The sequence below is a fragment of the Megascapheus bottae genome, chromosome 7 (genome assembly GCF_031878675.1).
Source record: "Megascapheus bottae isolate mThoBot1 chromosome 7, mThoBot2.hap1, whole genome shotgun sequence".
NCBI classification, from domain to species: Eukaryota; Metazoa; Chordata; class Mammalia; order Rodentia; family Geomyidae; genus Megascapheus; species Megascapheus bottae.
This window is the reverse complement of record NC_143515.1, coordinates 30047020-30068306: the sequence shown is the minus strand read 5'-3', so window position 1 is coordinate 30068306 and position 21287 is coordinate 30047020. Positions and strand designations below refer to the sequence as shown.

Here is a 21287-nt window from a genome sequence, read left to right as displayed (position 1 = left end):
CTCACTCTTGTACTGTTTGGATCTAATAGCCACATATTAAGAATACCATGTGCTTTTGTTCCTTTGGTCTTGACTTGTCTCACTCAACATGATTTGCTCTAGATTCATCCACTTCCCTGAAGATGCCATTATTTTATCTTGTCTGTTGGCTATGTAGAATTCCATTGTATATATGTACCATATTTTCTGTATCCATTCATCTGCAGTAGGGCATCTGGATTGTTTCCATCACCTGGCTATTGTGAATAGTGCAGAGATAAACATAGCTGAGCAGGTGGCCTTATCATATCTTGGGTTATGCTGTTCAGGATAGATGCCCAGAAGTGGTATGGCGGGATCATAGGGAAGGTCAATTTTCAGTTCTTTAAGAAATCTCCACACTGCTTTCCAGAGTGGCTGAACTAGTTTACAATCCCACCAGTAGTGTAATAGGGTTCCTTTTTATCCACACCCCCGCCAGCATCTGTCATTGCCTGAGTTCAAAATCTTGGCTATTCTTATTAGGGTAAGGTGGTATTTTAGGGTTATTTTTATTTGCATTTCCTTTATGACCATGGATGATGAACATTTTCTCATATGATTTTCTTCCATTTTAATCTCTTCTTTTGATAAGTCTCTCTTTAGTTCCCTTGCCCATATATTCACATACAGTAGCTCCAAAACTACTTGAGGTTTATAAAAATAAACTTAAATTTTTCTCATAGTTTTTTTTTCTTTCCATTTTTTGTTGATTGTTTTGCCTCAGGTCATCCCTGGGCTTATGTCCATCATACATTAAATTCCCACATGCAATATAGATATATATTATATGTATTTATATATAATAATATGTGATATATAACATGTTAATATAATACAATTATATATAATAATGTGTTATATATATTATATAGTTATTTGCATTTTCACTAAAGTATGGATAGTGATCCTACCAGCAGCTTTACAATTCAATGTGGTTCTAGAATAGTCTATTAATTGAATGGTTTAAATAGCATAGTCTTGTTAACAAAGTAGAGCTTCTGTAGATGCTTGTTGAACAAATGTAAATGCCCTTAAATATTGGAATCTTTGCATATGTTTAACTAACTAGAACTGTATTTGAGCAGTCAATACATATCCACGTAGCTCAGTGTGATACTTTTCCTCATTAGTAAAAAATGGCCTGTAATAGGCTAATGAAAGCACAATATGGAGGTTCGTAGCTACTTATACTCATTATATTCAGTGTGCCTCAGGGGTACTGTTATATTTGGAAACCTTGGGCCACATTGTGAAATGCACAGGAAATAGTACCATTTTAGTGTTTTCATTTGAGAAGTCTGTTAGACTTATCCCATCCTTCTGTCAATTCCTCCTCTAGATTCCCTTTTAGGACACTTTTGAAATCTGGCTCAGAGATTGTCTAGATTTTTCCAACTTTCTTGCAGCTTTAGGAATCCCGGATTTATGGTCAATAATCCCTTAAATGTTTAACCTTTCCTTTTCTGATGCTTTGTTCCCTCATTTCAGAACTAATCTTATTGTCTTGACACTGCAAAATATTGCAGACAAATCTAGATTTAGTACCTTAGTCTTCCAGTATCTTGTCTTGATCAATTTCCCTAGAATATAAATTGCTGGCCCCAAATTTGTTCCTGTTCAAGCAAGGAGCACTCAAGTGTGTTTTCTGAGCCAAGCTGCTCCATTTACAACGATTATGGGTTGTTTTCACCTGACATATTTTATAAAACTAAATCTCAAAATGTGAAATCAATTCTGGAATCAACTAAATTTGCATGAGGCAATCTGTTAAATTATATTCAATTATGCTTATTTCAAGATAAATATGATTGCTCATATAATTGTCTATTTACTTGCCAGTTATGCATTGTGGGAAATTTTAATGTTATCTTTTTATTATTATAATGTTTACTTGCTTATAATTATGTCCCTCAAATATTCTGTTTAACATCAAAATGTTTATTGATTATCGAGAACCATGTGAAAGGTCCTATTCTTAGTCCTATTCTTTCTGGAAATATGACACCTAAACTTGAATGTAATGACATTTTTCTCTCTGAAGGACATGAATGGCATTGATTTTCAAAGGTCATTATCATTTATGTAATTACACAGAATTGACAAGTAACCTTTTTTATTTAGGAATTAGTTAAACCATTGTTTGCATTATTAAAATAATAACTGAATTAAATACTTGAATAAAACAGTTTTTTAAAAATACTTTTCATTGGATTATTTCAAAAGGTGGTATTGTGCTTCTTGAACTTACTGCTTTCTCTCTTATGCACAAAAGTAGTCTAAGCCAAATTGAGAGAAAAATGTCTGTTTTTTTTTAATATGTCCTGAAGAAACACGCTTTCAGAGAAGGAGAAATAACAAAGGTATTATAAACCATTAGGCAGGGCCAGGAGTTTGGCCTAGTGGTTAAAGTGCTTGCCTAGCATGCACGAAGACCCGGGTTCGATTCCTTGGTACCACATACATAGAAAAAAAAAAGCCAGAAGTGGCGCTGAGGCTCAAGTGGTAGAGCTCTAACCTTGAGAAAGTCCAAGGACAGTGCTTAGGCCCTGAGCTCAAACCCAGGACTGGCAAAAAAAAATAAATAAAAATAAATAAATAAATAAAATAAATAAAATAAACCATTAGGCAGACTTTCTTCTATCTTGTTTAGAGCAATGGAAGGTTATGGTTGGCATGGCATCATTAGGGAGTGAACTCACCTTGTTGGCTATGTGTTATCTTGTGGTTCCCTTTATGGATTTTTTTAAACTTTGTTTTATCCACATGACATCTGCTGTTATGATTGAAAGAGAATAAGAAAAGATGAAATTGTCACTGTTTGGAATTTTCTTTCTACAACTCAGTCAGTAATATGATTCTATCATGCCTCACCCAATATCCAACTAGCTTATACTCCAAGGAATCAAAATAAGCACATAGAAGCACAGAAATTTCTTCAGATTCCAACAAACCCTTGCTAGTAAAATATGACTTAAGTTACCAGTAAAAAAGATGGCCTCTGAAAGTCTATATAAGAAAAAAAATTCAAACATTTTCATTGCAGCATTATTCACCATAGCAAAGATATGGATCCAACCTAGATGTCTCTCAGTTGATGAATGGATCAACAAGATGTGGTGGTATTTGTACACAATGGAATTCTATGCTGCTGTCAGAAAGAATGACATCACCCCATTTGTTAGGAAATGGAAAGACTTAGAAAAAATCATATTAAGTGAAGTAAGCCAGACTCAAAGAAACTTAGGCTCAATGGTTTCCCTCATTCATCATAATCAGTAGAAACCTTGGGCTCTCCTAACAGAGATTTATAACAGAACAAAACCTTGATACATAAGGCCATATAGTATGAAGCTAATTAAATGGACCTCTAGGATATTGAAACAAAAGCCATATAATGAATGATTGTTGTCCTTAATGTATTATGTTATCTCTCATCTCTTTTGCTGTCCCTTGGTTATATCATATTGTTACAGTATCTCACTTTGTTATCTGATATATTGGATATATTTGTATTTGGTTACTTGAAATTGGATAGGGAAGGGGGGAAAACCAAGATGGGGGTGGGGGGAGGGTAATGGGGACCAAGACATGTGAAAGGGTATCAATGTATATGAATTAATGCACCTTCTATCTGGCAAATATCATGTAACCCTTTTATTAATTATAATAAAAATATTTTAAAAAATTCAAACATTTGTCATCTTTCACCAAAAAGATTCAAAGTCTTTTTGTCTTCAAAATTTTACTTAGCTTCCAAAGTAACCTTCAATTCCAATTAATCAGATGGCACAGAAAAATGTGAATATTTTAGAAAATCAGTAATTTCTTAAAATACAGAGTATGGGTAAAGTCATCCAACATCTTCCAGCAATCATTGATCATAAAGCCACTTAAGTAAATGGCATTATTGACTACTTTGGTTTCTATCAAATTACTTCTAATTAAGTTAGATAATAACCAGCAAATATTATGAGTAATAATCGAAAAGTAAATATATAAAATCTTCATTATGTATTTACTTGAAATTTAGTAGAAACAATAACAGAGCAGACACTAAAATATATTGAGTCAATATTTGGAGTAAAAAGTGAGGACAATTTGGAGAAAGAATAAATAGGTTTAATATATGTGTATATGTGCATTAATGTACGCATTCATACCTGTTTCCTTGTGTTGATAGTTGGGCTTGAACTCAGGGCCTGAGTGCTATCCCCTAGCCTTTTTGTTCAAGGCTAGAGTTCTAGTTATTGAGCCACACTCAGTCCTATATCTTGCTTTGGGGCACTTAACTGGATATAAGTGTCTATCCTTGTTGGCTTCCAACTAGATTCCCAATCAGTCTGATGATTACAAGGATGAGCCATTGTAGCCAGGCCCAGCATACAAAGGTAAGTACCACCCACACCTCCTCAGGTTTTATGTTTATATTCCAGTCAGGAAGAATGGAAGACCTAGAATAAGCTTCATATATAGCATGAGATTTCTCTAGATCTCAACAAAATAACACTTCCTGAAAGCCCTACTTGGTCAAGTTTTTACGATTCCTTTACCTTAATTATGTCACTGTATCATTGGACCACCAGTATTTCTATGAGAGCTTTGGAAATGTATCTGTGAACTTGAGTTATGACTGCTTTTAATTATATCTGAAAACACCCTACTCTCCCTTGCATTACAATGTCAATCATCAAATCCAAGAATTAGTGTATTGGTGGAAGTTATTTACAAAAGGTCCTTTGTCCTTTCATAACTGTCTTTACAATACAATTATTCTTTAAAATTATTTTAAATTCCACTAATAGCGCACATATTATCAAATTGACTATCTTCTTAAAACCTTGGGCACATAATCTAATGGTCCTCAGTTCTGTGTGTATCAAAATAAAATTCTTAATATAAATTTGTTGTAAAAACAAAATATTTTCTTCACCTCTTTCTGCACAGTGATATTTTCAGTGAAAGCATTTATGTAGTTTGAGTAATTAAGGTAAGAATGTTGCTTCTTTTCAGATTATACCAAGAGAAAATATCTTTACAATAGCCCCCACATGAGCTGCATAGGTGTCCTGCTTGCTGATAATGGATAAATGGAAGACAGATATACTCAGCCAGACAGAAGAATGAGTTTCACAAAGGCAAATATCACACCCATGGGGGTGTAGCGCCAACAGAGAATCACCAAGCTTGTAGAAGAGGAGAAAGCTAGATGAGAAACAGTAAAAAGGAGGTGAATATTATCAAAGTACATTATATGCATGGACGGAAAGGTCAAATGAAGCCCATGACTTAAGAAGGAAAGAAAAGCAACCCGTTTTGATACTGAAACAAGAACTTGGGGATAGTAACATAACCCCCCACCCCCATGCTCCGCCTCGGGGAAAACAATTAAACTGTATTGACTTTGTATCAGAATACTATTTCAAAGGCTGCTTGTGCACAAAGTGGAACATTCATGAATAAAAGTAGCTCTACTAGTGCTGACTTTTTCTCTGAACAAAACTTTGCCCCATGAATGAAAAAAAAATGTCCTCCAAACTACAGGATTCTGCAATAAACTGAATGTTCCTTTTCTACATTTGGACTTGTTTTTCTGTGACATTTCTAAAGTCAGTGGTAATTCTGTTATTTTCTTTTGTCATATTATGTCCCCGTGAACGCATGCGTGGAAGGGCATCCTCTCCCTTCTGAGCTCAACCTAAAGGTGGATTATGAAGGACTCACTCCCGCCTTATATCCCCAGATCAAGAAAAACACCAGGAGCTTACATGCTTGTCTGCAGGCAGGTCATCAGTCCTTGGCTTAGCTGAAAGTCCCCTACCCGTGGTGGAGTTTTCTATTCTGGGCCTAGCAAAGAAAAATGCCCTTGGACCTTTCATTTTTAGTTTCTGCTTTCTTGTTAAGACCTATATCAGCCCGACCCCCAATCTACTCCCTTGCATAACCTCCATACCTGTGGGATGTCTGTGTCCTTTGCTGACAGTAAATAGCCCTAGCCTGCTGTTCTCCATTCTCCCAACACAGGTCACCTCCCTTTTCACCTTTACTTATTCAGGAACAGAAATCTCCACAGGATACTAATTAGCATTTGAGGTTAAACAGTATATTATTTAACCATTCAAAATTTTTCTCATACATTAAGAGAATCTGCCATTTTGTATGTATGTGCAGAGACTCATGTCCTATAATCCATTCTTACTTGTAGTAAAACTATTGTCATGAATTCATATACCTCTCCCCCATCATAAACTTATCCACCATTTCTGCATGTGCAGGCTTTATGTTATGTCTCTTCACCGGACTATAAAGTCTGCTTCATGAAGGCTATTCTTCCTATCTTCTAATCCATGTTGCATGTTTTTCAGACTGGCTCCTCAAAATGAAACAATGTATTGTTTTGTTTGTTCAGAGTTGACATTTCTATACTTAACAGGACAAGATCAGCTGATTGCTTGTGTTAATTCACTTCAGGAAGCTAAACACTCATATTTTTCCTCCTACTGTGCAGTCATTTCTGAGGGACACCTTACTTTTATGGGTAGTTGGGAATATGTGCAGCCTGTAAGAATTCCAGCCCATAAGAGAAAGATTGCAAAACTCCTGGACAAGCTGCTTTCTTTTAAATAGGTAGACTAGAAGTCTTACCCATCATTTCAGTCTTTTGGACAAAATTTGATCAGTCTCATACCCAGCTAAAAGATAGGGTGATACATACTACCTCTATCTGGGGTGCTTTGTACACTGCAGAAGTCTGGAGGATAAATTATGGACGAGGAGTAGGACATGCCTTTGTTAGGAATTACTTCATGTTCTCCACAGCACAGCATTGCTTACCACCTAGAATCAGCCATGTTGGCTCTAACACTAGACTTCTGATCTCAAGTATCTTTGTTCTGCAATATTTTATAGGTGCATTTATTTGCAGATTAATCATCAAATGATTAATTGAAAATAAGTTGCATTATATATTCACAATATGTAATTTATAAGAACAATTAAATCTGGGAAACATTTATAACAATCATCAGTTAACATATGGGCTTAATTGTTGTATAGTTTAGATGTTAGCTACCCGCTTCTCCACAAAACATATTCTTTACACAGAAAAGGGTGAGAAAAATTCTTATGCCCTTACTTCTTGATCAACCTCAAGATTTGCCAGTTTAATATATTTTAAGGCTGCATTCATTCACTTGCCTCATCCTGGTTAAAGTGCTACTGACTCACATAAAACTTTGTTTTAAAATCATGGTTTATACAAAATTTAAATCAATTTTCTTTGTTTTGCTTTTGATTCAATGTCCATGCTTTGGAATGTAAAATCTTTATCAATCACGTGCTCATATTTACAATGATATGAATACAAATTCAAATATGTCCAGATATACGACTATGTTCTCATGCATCCTTTACTACTTGTTAGAGAAATTTTACTTTTCTTTGCATTATTTCAGAAAACTTCACTCTTGAAAAATGTGGAATCTGGAAACAGTTTCACATCTGTGGGATCTATTTCCTTGCTACTGTTACTTCCTTTAAATGGTATTTCTTAGAGCTATGATTGTGGGTTAAATGTACCATACATCACACCGATATCACGTGTGAATCTTCACATTGAAATACTAGTAATATCAATTACAACTTGACGTAAAAGAATTAATTTGACTAGTATTTCATGTGTTACAGCATCAGTATGGAAAATAGTTCATATACTATTTATTATGTTCTTATTACTATATGTTATAATAATGCGAATAAATTCATTGCATAAATGTATCTATTACAGAAAAATAGACACAGAGACCCTTAACCACTGTATATCCTGTTGAAAAAGACAGGGTTTGCACATGTGTACTGGCAAGGCACACATATAGACACACATATCCACTATACCCTACAACACAGTCATTGTGTTACAGACAGAGGGAATTATAGATATAAAGGTTTTTTAAAGAAACTAAAGAAAAATGGAAGGGAATATGCATATTTTGAGAGGTTCTTCATTATAAAAAATAATTTAATGAGCTATATACACAAGGGCACCAGTGTGGAAATTCTTCAGCAACTGTCTTCTATCATTTGAGATAGCTCAGAGACCTTTACATAACAACTAGAAAATACATCATTCCCTAGCTAAAAGGGAAACAGAAACACAAAAAGACAGATGACAACCTTAACTATTTAATGGACAGGAGTGGACTGAAAGATCACAGGATGAACTTGTACAAAACTTACACAGTATGTGGAGATAGCATTGTGTAGCAAAGTTGAAACCATATTCTTCTTAAGGCTGAGGTGCCTGAGTACATAGCAAGAATCAGGAGCTGAGGCTGACCCATCTGAGACACATTCTGTTCTGAGTCTCCTCCTGTCATTATGTGCTGTGCTTTAGAGACCAGAGTGTTTTGGCAGAGTAGGTTATGGTGTCCCTGAGAACAACATACATTGAATCCAGCCAGAGGATATCTTCTCCAGATTTAGAAAGAGCTGTGGTACTTTACTTGACAAACTAGATGAGAATCCCCAGCAGGTCTTTATCATTTCCTCTGACTTCTGTACCCTTAAAATGGCTTATTTGTGTCACATCCACAGAAAACTCCCTGCAATTTGTTGAACCTTGGAGTACTATTTCATTGCTCCAATTATTTTTAATTGAACATATTCTCACTTTTTATGCATTATACATATCCATGTTTTCATATTCGTTGTGGCATATTTCTTTATGAAGTTGATAAACAATTGTGAACTCAAAATTATGCTCTACATGTCAAAATGCCACAGCTGTAAGCTGCAGTAATAAAACACAAGTGGAGAGTCGACATCAGAACAAACAAGGTCATCACCAAATAATTGCTAAGATTAGATTTGTCTTTATCATTTGCTAATTGCTGAGTTGAAGGGAAAATATACTGCCTTTCTTAAAAAGAGTTTTGCAGCCCATGTAGTGTTATAGTTATGTTAACAAATTGTACACTGCTGATATATCTATATCTATATAGATACTGAGCCTTTTTTGCTGAAAGCTAGCACTCTACCATTTGAGCCACAATACCACTTCTGGCTTTTTCTATATATGTGGTACTGAGGAATTGAACCTAGGGCGTCGTGTGTGCTAGGCCAGCACTCTAGCACCAGGCCATGCTTCCCACCCTACGCAAGCTCAGTGTGTTTTACATGTAAGAAGAAACAATAGCAAATCTGTCATGCAACGTTCTCTGTATTAGGGAAAGATAGGAATAAATCATAAACACTATGTTAATTTTTTTCAGTCTACTTGGAGAAACAGATGAGTAGTATATACATAAAAATTTAGGAATGAATGAAAGCACAAAAATGAATGTCAAGCCAAAAATGAAAAGAAAATGCAACCATCTTTGGTCTCTATTGGTCATTTGTAATATAAAACTATCTTCCAGGGCTGTCACAAAAATATTCATTTCTTAATATCTGTAATATTCACCAAGGAAATAGAGAATGATAAGAATAAAGTGTTGATGTTGAAAATAATAATATTAGTTGCATGACTTCTGGTTGTTGATCAATTTTCTTCATCTTTCCCATTATAGTCTCTTCATGGAGACTCTGAGTGCTAACTTTCACTGAGGAACAAGAAAAAAATAAAGCATTTCCTCCCATGGTTACAATGCATGTGTGTGAGTGAAGTATCTAAGTGCTTTACGTATGCCTTCCAAAAAGAAATTCTTTTGCTTTTTCTATTATGGAACATGCTTACCAAAGCCTTGATTTATATAATGAAATGATAGGAATCAGATTACATTAAAACTGACACAACGTTTTTCACAAATAATGAACATTGTGAGACTTAAGTCAAAACATATTTGAGTTAACAATGTTTTGTTTGGATAGTTGGACCTCTGGTGTTTGTTGAAATGGAGTTTTAAACTATAAATTAGGTATATCATACAGTTATTCTTTTACTCCTGTTTCTTTTACATTTTTGGGAGGGGTCATGGGGCTTGAACTGGGCATTGTCGCTAAGTTCGTCAGCTCAAGGCTACAACCCTACCCTTGAGCCAAGTGCCACTTCCTATTTTCTAGACGTTAATTGAAAATAAATGTCTCAGTTCCTTTTGTGCCTGGGCTAGCATCCTCAGATCTCAGCCTCCTGAGTAGTTAGGATTACAGATGTGAGCCACTGCACCCAACTCTTTTACATTTATTTGTTACATAGATGATATACCAACTTGTTTTCTGTGCACATTTCTGAGAAAATGCTTTGGGAAGTTGCAAAATCTCTTTTTTTTGAAGAGTGTTAGGTACAATTATTTTCTCTAGTCATCCAATGGGAACCTTTAATTGGATCTCAACCTCCAATCAGATCAGTGTTTCTTAGAAAGCTTGAAGGTAGGCAACAAAGTTGGGCACGTAAAACTCTGATTACTGCTGAGGACTACATAATTTCCCATATAGAAGTAGATATAAAGGGGAATAGAACCTTTCAATGAAACCATGTCTCCAATAGGAGAAGAAATGTACTGGTGCTATTCCAACAATTATTGAATCCCAAATACCTAAAACCATCACTCAAGTATAGGATTCTAAGAAATATTTTGTCTAAAATAAGTGGAGCATCTACTTTAAATTACCATTACTCTACTGAAAGTTATTTAGAAAATATACATGGACTTTGGGATGCAAGGCAAATGATCCAAATATGTAACAGAATACTTTGCTAATGGACGAACATTTACTATTTTAACATAATTACACATTAAATATCACAAATCACTTCACTCATTCACTTAATCACAGCTATGTGCTTACTTTAATGGTTCACTCATAATCCTAAATACAATATATTAAGATAATTTCAGACTGATTTCAGATACGAGAGGAATAAGCATGCCAATCAATTTCTCGTATTACTTCAAGAAGTGATGGAAAATATTAGGCTGGATGAAAGAGCCAATGGTTTTGAGGCTTTACACAATTATATGGCTATTATCATGTTAATTATGAAGGAAAGCTACTTCCTTTTTGGCTTTCTAAATGAAGGAAGGGGAATGTTTCATGATCAGAGCCTGAAAATAGCCCTACTTCATTCTGTTGTTTTTTCTCTCACCTTTTTTACTCCTCCATTTTGTTTGCTTTCTCTCTACCTGTAATGGTCAGACTCTTTATTATCATTAATAAACCTGACACCTTTCACTTTGTATCTGCACCTAGCTCCAAACATTTTTAGTGTGCTGGATTTCTATTTCTGGCTATTATCATGTTAATTATGAAGGAAAGCTACTTCCTTTTTGGCTTTCTAAATGAAGGAAGGGGAATATTTCATGATCAGAGCCTGAAAATAGCCCTACTTCATTCTGTTGTTTTTTCTCTCACCTTTTTTACTCCTCCATTTTGTTTGCTTTCTCTCTACCTGTAATGGTCAGACTCTTTATTATCATTAATAAACCTGACACCTTTCACTTTGTATCTGCACCTAGCTCCAAACATTTTTAGTGTGCTGGATTTCTATTTCTTTAATTGTATTTTATTTTCAGGGTGCTATATAGAGGGGTAAGAGTTACATTCATCAGACAGAGGGTACATTACTTCTTCAACACTGATATCCCTTCTCATGGTTTTCTCCCACTTTCCCTTCCCCCACCTCATCCCAATTATCTTCTTTTTCCCCTTCCCTTTCCGATTTTAAGCAAACAAATTAAATATATACGATATACCAGGTACCAAAGTCAGATACAGTAGCAATATGAGATAAGCCATGAGGGGGGAGAAATAATGTTACATAGTACATTAAGAACAACAATCACAAAGAAAAACCTCTTGTTGGGGGATCAGTGGAAGATGGTGACAGTTCAGTGTGTCTTTCTGAGCTCCCGCCAAGATACCAGTTCTAGTATGGTAGGGGAAAGTTCATACCCAAAGATTGATCCTAAGTACATACCCAAAGATTGATCCTTACTTAGGATGTCTGACAGACATCTCAGTCAGAGAGAAAAGACAGGAAACTGGCCCAAGAACACAGCATGGAACAGCGCCAAATACTCAGAGCCACCACGGAGACAAAGCCTCCCTCCAGAACCTGAGCAGACAGAGCTTCTCCGCAGCACAGAACTGCCGGCATCAGACAGAGCCACACAGAGCCTGCGGCCCAGAGCCGACACACGGCAGTGCACAGACCTGCCAGGTTCACAGAATCAGAAAATCCAGCAATTTGTGAGTAACTCCCTGGAGCAGTTTCCACTTCTGCTCTTGGAAGGAATCCCCTCCCCCACCAGCCAAGAGTAGCATCATCTTGACTGCTGATAAAGACCCTTCCAAACCAACTGGAGCCTGAGAAGTGGTGCTGGCAGGGCCATCATTGAAAAGGGGAAGGTTTTCCCAGAGGCAGCTTTGCCTAAAGTCCACCTCCAGCACTAGTGGAAGTTCCTTCTCCTGGGTGGAGCTGTACTCCCGGTAAACAAAGTCACTCCTGGCTCCACCTGCTTTTTTTTCTGCCCAATCAAATAAACTGATCAGAAAAACCGCAAAGCCAAATCACAGGAGAAAAAAACTTTTTTAAGTGTTTGGATCATGAATTTAGTGGAGACACAAGTTTCATACTCCGTCCCCCTCAAAAAAAAAAAACTGCAGAATACCCCCCTTTTTTCTATGTTTTTTTCATTTGCATTTTTATGTGTTCTTATTTTTTTAATTTATTATTTTTTGCCATTTTACCTACACCCCCTTTTTTAACGTTATGATCCTTAACCTTTTTTTTCCGCTTTCCTTCTGTCATTGTGGTTGCTCCTAGAAACATAGTGACCACACTGGGTCACTATACAAATGATATATTTATTGATGCAGTCACCTGCTTTTAAATCTTTTGGTTCTTAACCCTAGTATTTCCTGTCTAAGATCTCACAATTGTGTGGGATCTCCTCCCACCTTTTTTCTTGGTTTTCTTTTGACTTTTTAAAAATTTTTATCATTGATCTATTCTATATACACCTTCCTCTTTTCTTTATATATTCTTCTTATTACTCTTCTTATTTTCATGTTTTATCTTAGTTTTTCCTAAATTTTGTACTCAACTATTTTACCTTTCTATCACCTTAGGTCAATTTTCCTTACGGTATCCCTTTTCTTCATTACTATATTAATCTTACACTCCTACCTTACTTTTTTCTTACCTTCCATCTTGTCTTTCATATTATTTTTCTATCTCTGACCCTCTGCTCATCCTTCAACTTTTATAATGCATGGATCTGTAGTTGATGGTTGTTGAGCAATACTGTATATCTAGGTGTTCAATTATACTCTAGGTCCGGAGGGACTTAAATACAATAGATTGGATTGTGGGGTTTATTTTTGGTCATAAAATGGTGATTGGTGGTGGTATTAGATTTGTCTGTAAGTGCACAAAAAGAGAGAGAGAGAGATAATACCAATCTAAAATTGTGAACATCTGTTGTCTGCCCAGCTAAAGAGATCTAGGTTGGTTATATCTTAAAAATTGTAATCTTGTGCAATATTAATCTTGCTCCCATTTTCAAATGGGAAGAACAAAAAACTCAAGAAAAATGGAAAATCAAGGAATAGCATTTCCCCACCCAATATAAACAGGCAATGGAACACTCAATGGCAAAACTACAGGAGAGTCCTCTAAATGCTACACAAATGCAACTGATAAACATGATTAATGAAAAGTTTGAAAACATACAGGAAGAGATAGGTGAGGAATCCATATTTAAATGAGATGAAGCCATAAAGAAGGTGATGCGTGAACATGAGAAAGCCATAAAGGAGGCTGTAATGAAGGATGTACGTGAACATGAGGAAGCTAGACAAAGAAAAATGGACGAATTCATAGAATCCACAAACAAAAAGCTGACCGAACTCCAACAAATGTCCAATGAGAGTAAAGCTGCTAAGCAAACCACTCAAATGGAAATAAAGGAGTTAAACAAGTTCATACATGATCTAAAACAAGAGATGCAAGGCATCAAAAATGAGCAAGTAGAAGGAATGGAGAAGAAGAGTAAAGTAGAAAGTATTGATAGCAGGTTAGACAATGCAAAAGAGAGAATTTCCAGGGTTGAAGATAATCTAGTTGTTATAGAGAAAGAACAGAAAATCAGTCAAAACAAATCTAGGAAATACGAGAGAACTGTTCAGGAGGTCAAAGATATAATTAGGAAGCCTAAATTAAGGTTAATTGGTATTGGGGAGGGCCTGGAGAAAGAAGTCAATGGTATTGGAAATATACTTCAGGGAATCATCTCAGAGAACTTCCCAAATATCCAGAAGGCAGGCCCATCCAGATACAAGAAGATTTTAGAACCCAAATAGACTTGACCAGAAAAGGATATCCCACTGCCACAGTATAATCCATACAGGTTCAATACAGACCAAAGAAAGGATCCTAAAAGCAGCCAGGGAGAAGAGAAAAATCAACTAAAAATGAAAACCAATCAGTATGACCACAGATTTCTCAGCAGAGACCATGCAAGCAAGAAGAGATTGGAAGGATATATGTCATGCCCTTAAGACAAATAACTACCAACCAAGAATATTGAACCCAGCTAAGCTCTCGTTCATAACTGACAGAAAAATAAAAACCTTCCGTTCCCAGGAAAAGTTGCAACATTATGTAGCAACCAAACCAGCATTACAGAAAATTCCCAAAGATGTTCTACACATTGAAAATCAAAAAAAATGTGATTCTGACAATGAGATGGCACCTAAAAATCATACCAGCTAAATACCACAAGAACTGTCAAGCCACAAGCCGTAATGAAAGGTTTTAAAAATGGCAGGAACTAGTAAATATTTTTCAATCCTAACTCTCAATATCAATGGACTTAACTCTCCAATCAAACGGCATAGATTGTCTAGTTGGATCAAAAAGCAAGATCCATCGTTCTGCTGTCTTCATCTTGCCCCCAAAACAAACATTTTTTGAAAGTGAGAGGTTGGAATAAAGTTTATAAAGCTAACAGCCCCAATAAAGAGGCTGGAGTTGCCATACTCATATCAGATAAAATAGACTTCAAACTAAAATTAGTGAGATAAGACAAAGAAGGTTACTACATTCTAATAAAGGGATCTCTCCTCCAAGAGGATATAACCATCCTAAATATCTACACACCTAGTACCTACCAGAAAAAAACTCAACAGAAAAACCTCAGAATTGAACAACTGTGTAGACCAACTAGATGTAACAGACATCTGCAGATTATTTCACCCATCAATATCACAATATATGTCTTTTTCAGCAGCACATGGAACATTTTCCAAAATAGACCACAAACCTGTGCAGATTCAGAAGCACTGAAATTATTCCCTGCATTATCTTAGACAACAAAGGCATCAAATTGGAACTGTACACCAATCTCCCTGTAACTCATGGAGACTGAGCAACACATTGTTGAATCACCAATGTGTCATTAAGGAGATCAGAACATAAATACAACAGTTTATGAAATTTAACAAGAAGGAGCACACAAAATACCAGCTCCTTTGGGATACAGCAAAGTGAGTACTCAGAGGAAAATTTATAGCCCTCAGTGCTTACATTAACAAATTGGAAAAATCGCAAACCAGCAATTTAATGTCGCACCTTAAGCTCTTGGGAAAAGAGCAACAAATCAACCCTAATCCCAGTAGAAGGAAACAAATTATTAAAATCAAAGCAGAATTAAATGAATTGGAGTCCAAAAAACTATAGAAAGAATCAACAAAACGAGGAGTTGGTTCTTTGAAAATCTTTAGTAAATCTTACCAAAAAAGAAGGGAGCACACCCAAATAAACAAAAATACAGATGAGAATGATAATATCATGACAGAAATTACCAAGATCCAGACTATCATGAGGGAATACTTTTCAAATCTTTATGCCAACAAATTAGAGAATCTAGAAGAAATGGATGAGTTTCTAGCCAATATTAATATACCCACACTGAACCAAGAAGAACTAACCCAACTAAACAGACCTATTTCAAGCACTGAAATAGAAATGGCAATCAGAGACCTTCCACCTAAGAAAAGCCCAGGGCCAGATGGATTCACAGATGAATTCTATAAGGCCTTCAAAGCAGAGCTCACACCAATACACCTCAAGCTTTTCAACGAAATTGAAAATGAAGGTTCTTTACCAAACTCATTCTATGAAGCCAGTATAGCCCTCATTCCCAAACCAGACAGAGATTCATCAAAGAAAGAGAACTATAGACCTATTTCTTTGATGAACATCGATGCAAAACTTCTCAACAAAATACTGGCCAACTGTCTACAACAACACATCAAAAAATTATACACTATGATCAAACAGGATTCATCACAGGGAGGTAAAGCTGGTTCAACATACGCAAATCAATTAATATAATTCAACACATCAACAGGAGCAAGGACAAAGATCACATGATTGTCTCAATAGATGTAGAAAAGGCATTTAACAAGATCCAACACCCCTTTATGCTAAAAGCTCTGGAAACTAAGTATCCATGGAACATTCCTCAATATAATAAAGGCTGTGTATGACAAACCCACAGATAACATTATACTTAATGGCGAAAAGCTAAAGCCATTCCCTCTAAAATCAGGAATGAGACAAAGATGCCCACTCTCTCCACTCCTATTTAACATAGTATTAGAATTCCTAGCCAGTGCAATAAGGCAAGAAGCAAGCATGAAGGGGATCCAAATAGTGAAAGAGGAAGTAAAACTATCCCTCTTGGCAGATGACATGATTCTGTATTTAAAGAATCCTATAGACTCTACTCTCAAGCTCCTTGAGCTGATTCAAAACTTTGGAAGGGTAGCAGGGTATAAAATTAACCCTCAAAAATCAACTGCCTTCCTCTATGCCAACAGTGAGAGGAATGAGGCAACAATCAGGAAAGCAACTCCTTTTGCAATAGCCTCAAAGAAAATAAAGTACTTAGGAATTACCTTAACTAAGAATGTAAAGGACCTTTTCGATGAAAACACTGAAAAAGGAAAATAAAGCAGAACTGAGGAAATGGAAAAACCTCCCATGCTCCTGGATTGGAAAAATCAACATTGTGAAAATGACAACCTTGCCAAGGGCTATCTACAAATTCAACGCAATACCCATCAATATCCCAATGGCATTCTTTAAAGAAATAGAAGAAGCAATCCAAAGTTTCATATGGAATAATAAAAGACCCTGTATAGTAAAAACACTTCTTAGCAGAAAGAACAGCGCAGGAGGAATTCCAATACCAAATTTTAGACTCTATTACAGAGCTATAATTATCAAAACAGCTTAGTACTGGCACAAGAACAGGCCTGAAGACCAATGGAATAGAACTGAAGACCCCAATTTTAAACCACAGACTATGGCCACCTAATCTTTGACAAGGGAGACAAGAACATAGAATGGAAGAAAGACAGCCTCTTCAACAAGTGTGGCCAGATGTGGCCAGGAGGGAATCACTACTACACTGTTGGTGGGAGTGCAAACTCGTCCAACCACTATGGAAAGCAGTATGGCAGTTCCTCAAAAGACTAAACATAGAGCTCCCCTATAACCCATCAATTCCACAACTTGGCATTTACCCACTCATCCAGAAACAATGACATACTAAATCCACTAGCACAACAATGTTCATTGCAGCTCTATTTATCATAGCAAAGATATGGAACCAACCTCGATGTCCCTCAGTTGATGAATGGATGAAGAAGATGTGGTATTTATGCATAATGGAATTCTATGCTGCTGTCAGAAAGAATGATATTGTCCCATTTGTAAGGAAATGCAAAGACTTAGAAAAAATCATACATTAAGGACAACAATCATTCATTATATGGCTTTTGTTTCCTTATCCTGGAGGTCCTTACATTTAGTGTCATGCTATTTGGCCTTATGTCTCTAGATTTTGTTCTATTGTAAATCTCTGCTAGGAGAGCCCAAGGTTCCTAATGATTATGACAAATGAGGGAGACTATTGGGCCTATGTTCCTTTGAGTCTGGCTTACTTCACTTAATATGATTTTTTCAAAGTCTTTCCTTTGCAGGAAATTTTTTGACTCTTATCTCTAATTAACCACCAGAAAACCGAAGTGGTGTTGTGGCTCAAAATGGTAGAGCACTATACTTGAGCTAAATATCTCAAGGACAGTTCCCAGGATGAGTTCAATCACTATGACCAAAAAAGAATAAAAATAAAATATAGTGAATATATAAATGAATAAAATTCTTAAATGCCCAAACATATACAATATTATATTATTTAAAAATTTAATAACACAGCTGTTGATGTGTGATGGCTGGCTTGCAAGTAACTAATTTGTTGTGCAGCATTTTTTTTTAATTTTCGTGGAAATGTATACAGAGATTATAGTTACATTGGTCAGATTGTGGGTACATTACTGTTCCCACGTTGATACCCCTTTCATGGTTTTGTCCTTCTCCCCATCCCTCCCAATCATGTTTTCCATCCTTCCCTCCCCTATTTCAAATAAACAAGTAAATGTATATACAATATACCAAGTAACAAAGTCAGATACAGTAATCACATGAAATTAACCATAAGGGGAAAAGAAGAGAAAAGAAATAACATAGTACATTAGGAACAACAATCACAAAGAAAAACCTCTTGTTTCCACATCCTAGAGTTCATTTCATCTAGTATCATCCTGTATGACCATATGTACATAGCTTTTGAGCTACTGTGTTCCCCTGCTAGGAGAATCCTAGATGTGTACTAATTATTGCAAATGAGAGAAACCATTGAGCTTATCTGCCTTCAGATCAGTATTACTTCACTTACTATGATTTTCCCCAACTCTTTCCATTTTTTTTTACGAATGGGGAGATGTCATTCTTTCTGATAGCAGCATAGAATTCCATTGTGTATAAGAAGATGTGTACATCTTTTTGATCCAGTCACCTACTGAGTGGCATCTGGATTGGTTCCATATCTTAGCTATGAACATCATTGTGCTAGTAGTTTTAGAATGTCCTTGTTTCTGGACATTTGGGTAAATGCTAGGTAGTGGGATTGCTGAGTCATAGGGAAGCTCTATGTTTAGTCTTTTGAGGAATCATCATACTGATTTCCATAGTGGTTGAACAAGTTTACACTCCTACCAACAGTGCAGTAGAGATCCCTTCTGGCTCCATCACTGCCAGTATCTGTTGTTATTAGATTTCTTGATCATGGCCATTCTAACTGGAGTGAGGTGGTATATTAAAGTTGTTTTGGTTTCGTGTGCAGCATTTTTAAGTTTGGAATCAGTCCCTAATGGAACTTAGAAAGCTCTCACCACATCTGCTCTGCACTTGAATGTCCAGTTGTTCCAGGAGGCAAGAAGGAGGGAATTGAAGGCCTGGGCAGGAGAGGATCCATCATGGAGAGGTGGCCACCATTATTGATGAATGTTGGTAATTCTAACTACTGTAAATGGTAATATCACAATAGTGCAAAAACCTCCAAAGACTTCATCTCAGTTCATAAGTGTTAGGAAAATGGAGGAGAAAGTATGGAAACAAGCAGAACTTGATCTTCAACAGGCTAGGACTGTCTATTGCATGTGAGAGACACATCATTCTAATAGGGTTGGAGACTGTGCAAAGAGGTGAGAGAAATTTGCTGTTTATGAAGTCTGAACAAGGAGTCAGAGGTTAATGAAAAAGCCATTATGTCTAGGGCCATTCGATACTTTCTAGTTGGGCCCACACTGGAGTGTTCACAGCCAGTCATAAGTAGCTTGATCTCCCTGATTCAAGTGGTCTGTGCATATCTGGTGTGTTGCCTGATGTCTACATGCACCTGGGAATACAGGGTGAGGCTTCATCCTTCATATTTCATCTTTCGATTCATGAGATGATTGGGTCAAGAGGGGAGAGGTGAGTCCTATGCTAGCGTCTGTTATTCCAGCTACCTGCAAATGCTAAGTTGGAGTATTTGTGATGAAGGCCTGGGTCTAGTACCACTCTCAAAATGGAGGGAGGGAGAAGAAAGCTGAAAATCAGACTCACAAATTTCTCTAAGAACTTAGTATAGTGCTGGCATAATGGCTTTGCTTTAAGCATTGTTGTTGAATGAATTAATTGTACTTTTTAAATATATAATAATTGTAAAGTTTTCTTATCAATTGATATATAAGCATCAAGTCTATGTGTAGAGGAAGTAAAATAATACAGTTTGAAAAGACTTTGTAACACAATCCCAGATCAAATTCCAATCAAATATTAATTAAATTGTTTCATTTCTTTTTCTAAACATGAGCATCCCTAGCAATATTGCTATGGTAACTGGACAATGAATTGTCTAGGCTAACAAGACACATGTCTCTGACCAGAAAGAATTACTTAGTGACTTTTAATAATTACAACATTTATGATTATGGTGGGCATCTGCTTTACATTTATTGAATTATCAGGGCTGCAGTGTCAACCTTCATTTACTTACCAGAGCATTTTATGTAAACTGACCATGAATCATTGAAGCCAGACCACAATATGTCATGTATCCAATAAAGTTAGGGGACCATGTCAGTTTTCTCTATCTTACCAACCAGAAACAATGCTGATTCAATTAAACTAAAGTAACTTCAGGTATTTGGGATAAATGACTGTACAGGGTATATAATAGTATCCTGAGAGGGCTATACCAAATATTACCCAAGCAGAAGTGTGAAATCCAGGCATACATGCTGAAGGCATGGATTTGGAAAAGAAGGAAACAGGACTGGGCTTTACACAACAGAGTCAACTCAGTCATCTAAACAAGAGAATAGAACTCTTAAGAGTTGCTATGAAATTCAATACAAGAAATTCTGTTCCAGTCATTGCTGTCTCATAGACTAAGTGCCCCATAACTCTGATTGGTAGAAATAACTTAGCTGGATAGCATCCAGTTCATCTGCACCAGAGCAGAACTTCAATGGTCACTGTGATTTCTGGAGTCTAAAGTTACAGAGCAGATAAATGAATCATTATCATCCTTCTATGTTACAAGTTTTTTCCCCCCATATTTTTGATAGGTCTATCTTCATGATCATCTCACATCTCCATCACTGGAGTTCAGTTGCACGGATTTCATGATCAGATACGACTTCTAACTCCCTTTCAACTTAAACTTAACTTTTTGCTTTTAGACATGAAGACCCGAAAATATCCAATTAGCAGTTTAGCAGCAGGAACTTTTGAGCCAGGATGTGGTCTGACTCTCAGCTTTTCACCCAGCATGCACCTGGCACAGCTGGTGTGGAGAGAACACATCCATCTGCAGCTTCACTCCAGGGAGGATAGCAGGTGTCTAGCCAACGTGTGGTCTGACTGCAGAGGC

General features: G+C 36.3%; 1 long non-coding RNA gene across 1 annotated transcript in view; it reads right to left on the bottom strand.

Moving 5' to 3' along the window:
* Positions 1 to 2727: 2727 nt before the first annotated feature.
* LOC150060498 (uncharacterized) overlaps positions 2728 to 21287 on the bottom strand; it is a 76573-nt gene continuing 58013 nt past the window's right edge. Inside the window, exon 3 of the long non-coding RNA XR_016536134.1 lies at positions 2728 to 2794. This is a non-coding gene — a long non-coding RNA (uncharacterized LOC150060498). The remainder of the gene's footprint in view (positions 2795 to 21287) is intronic.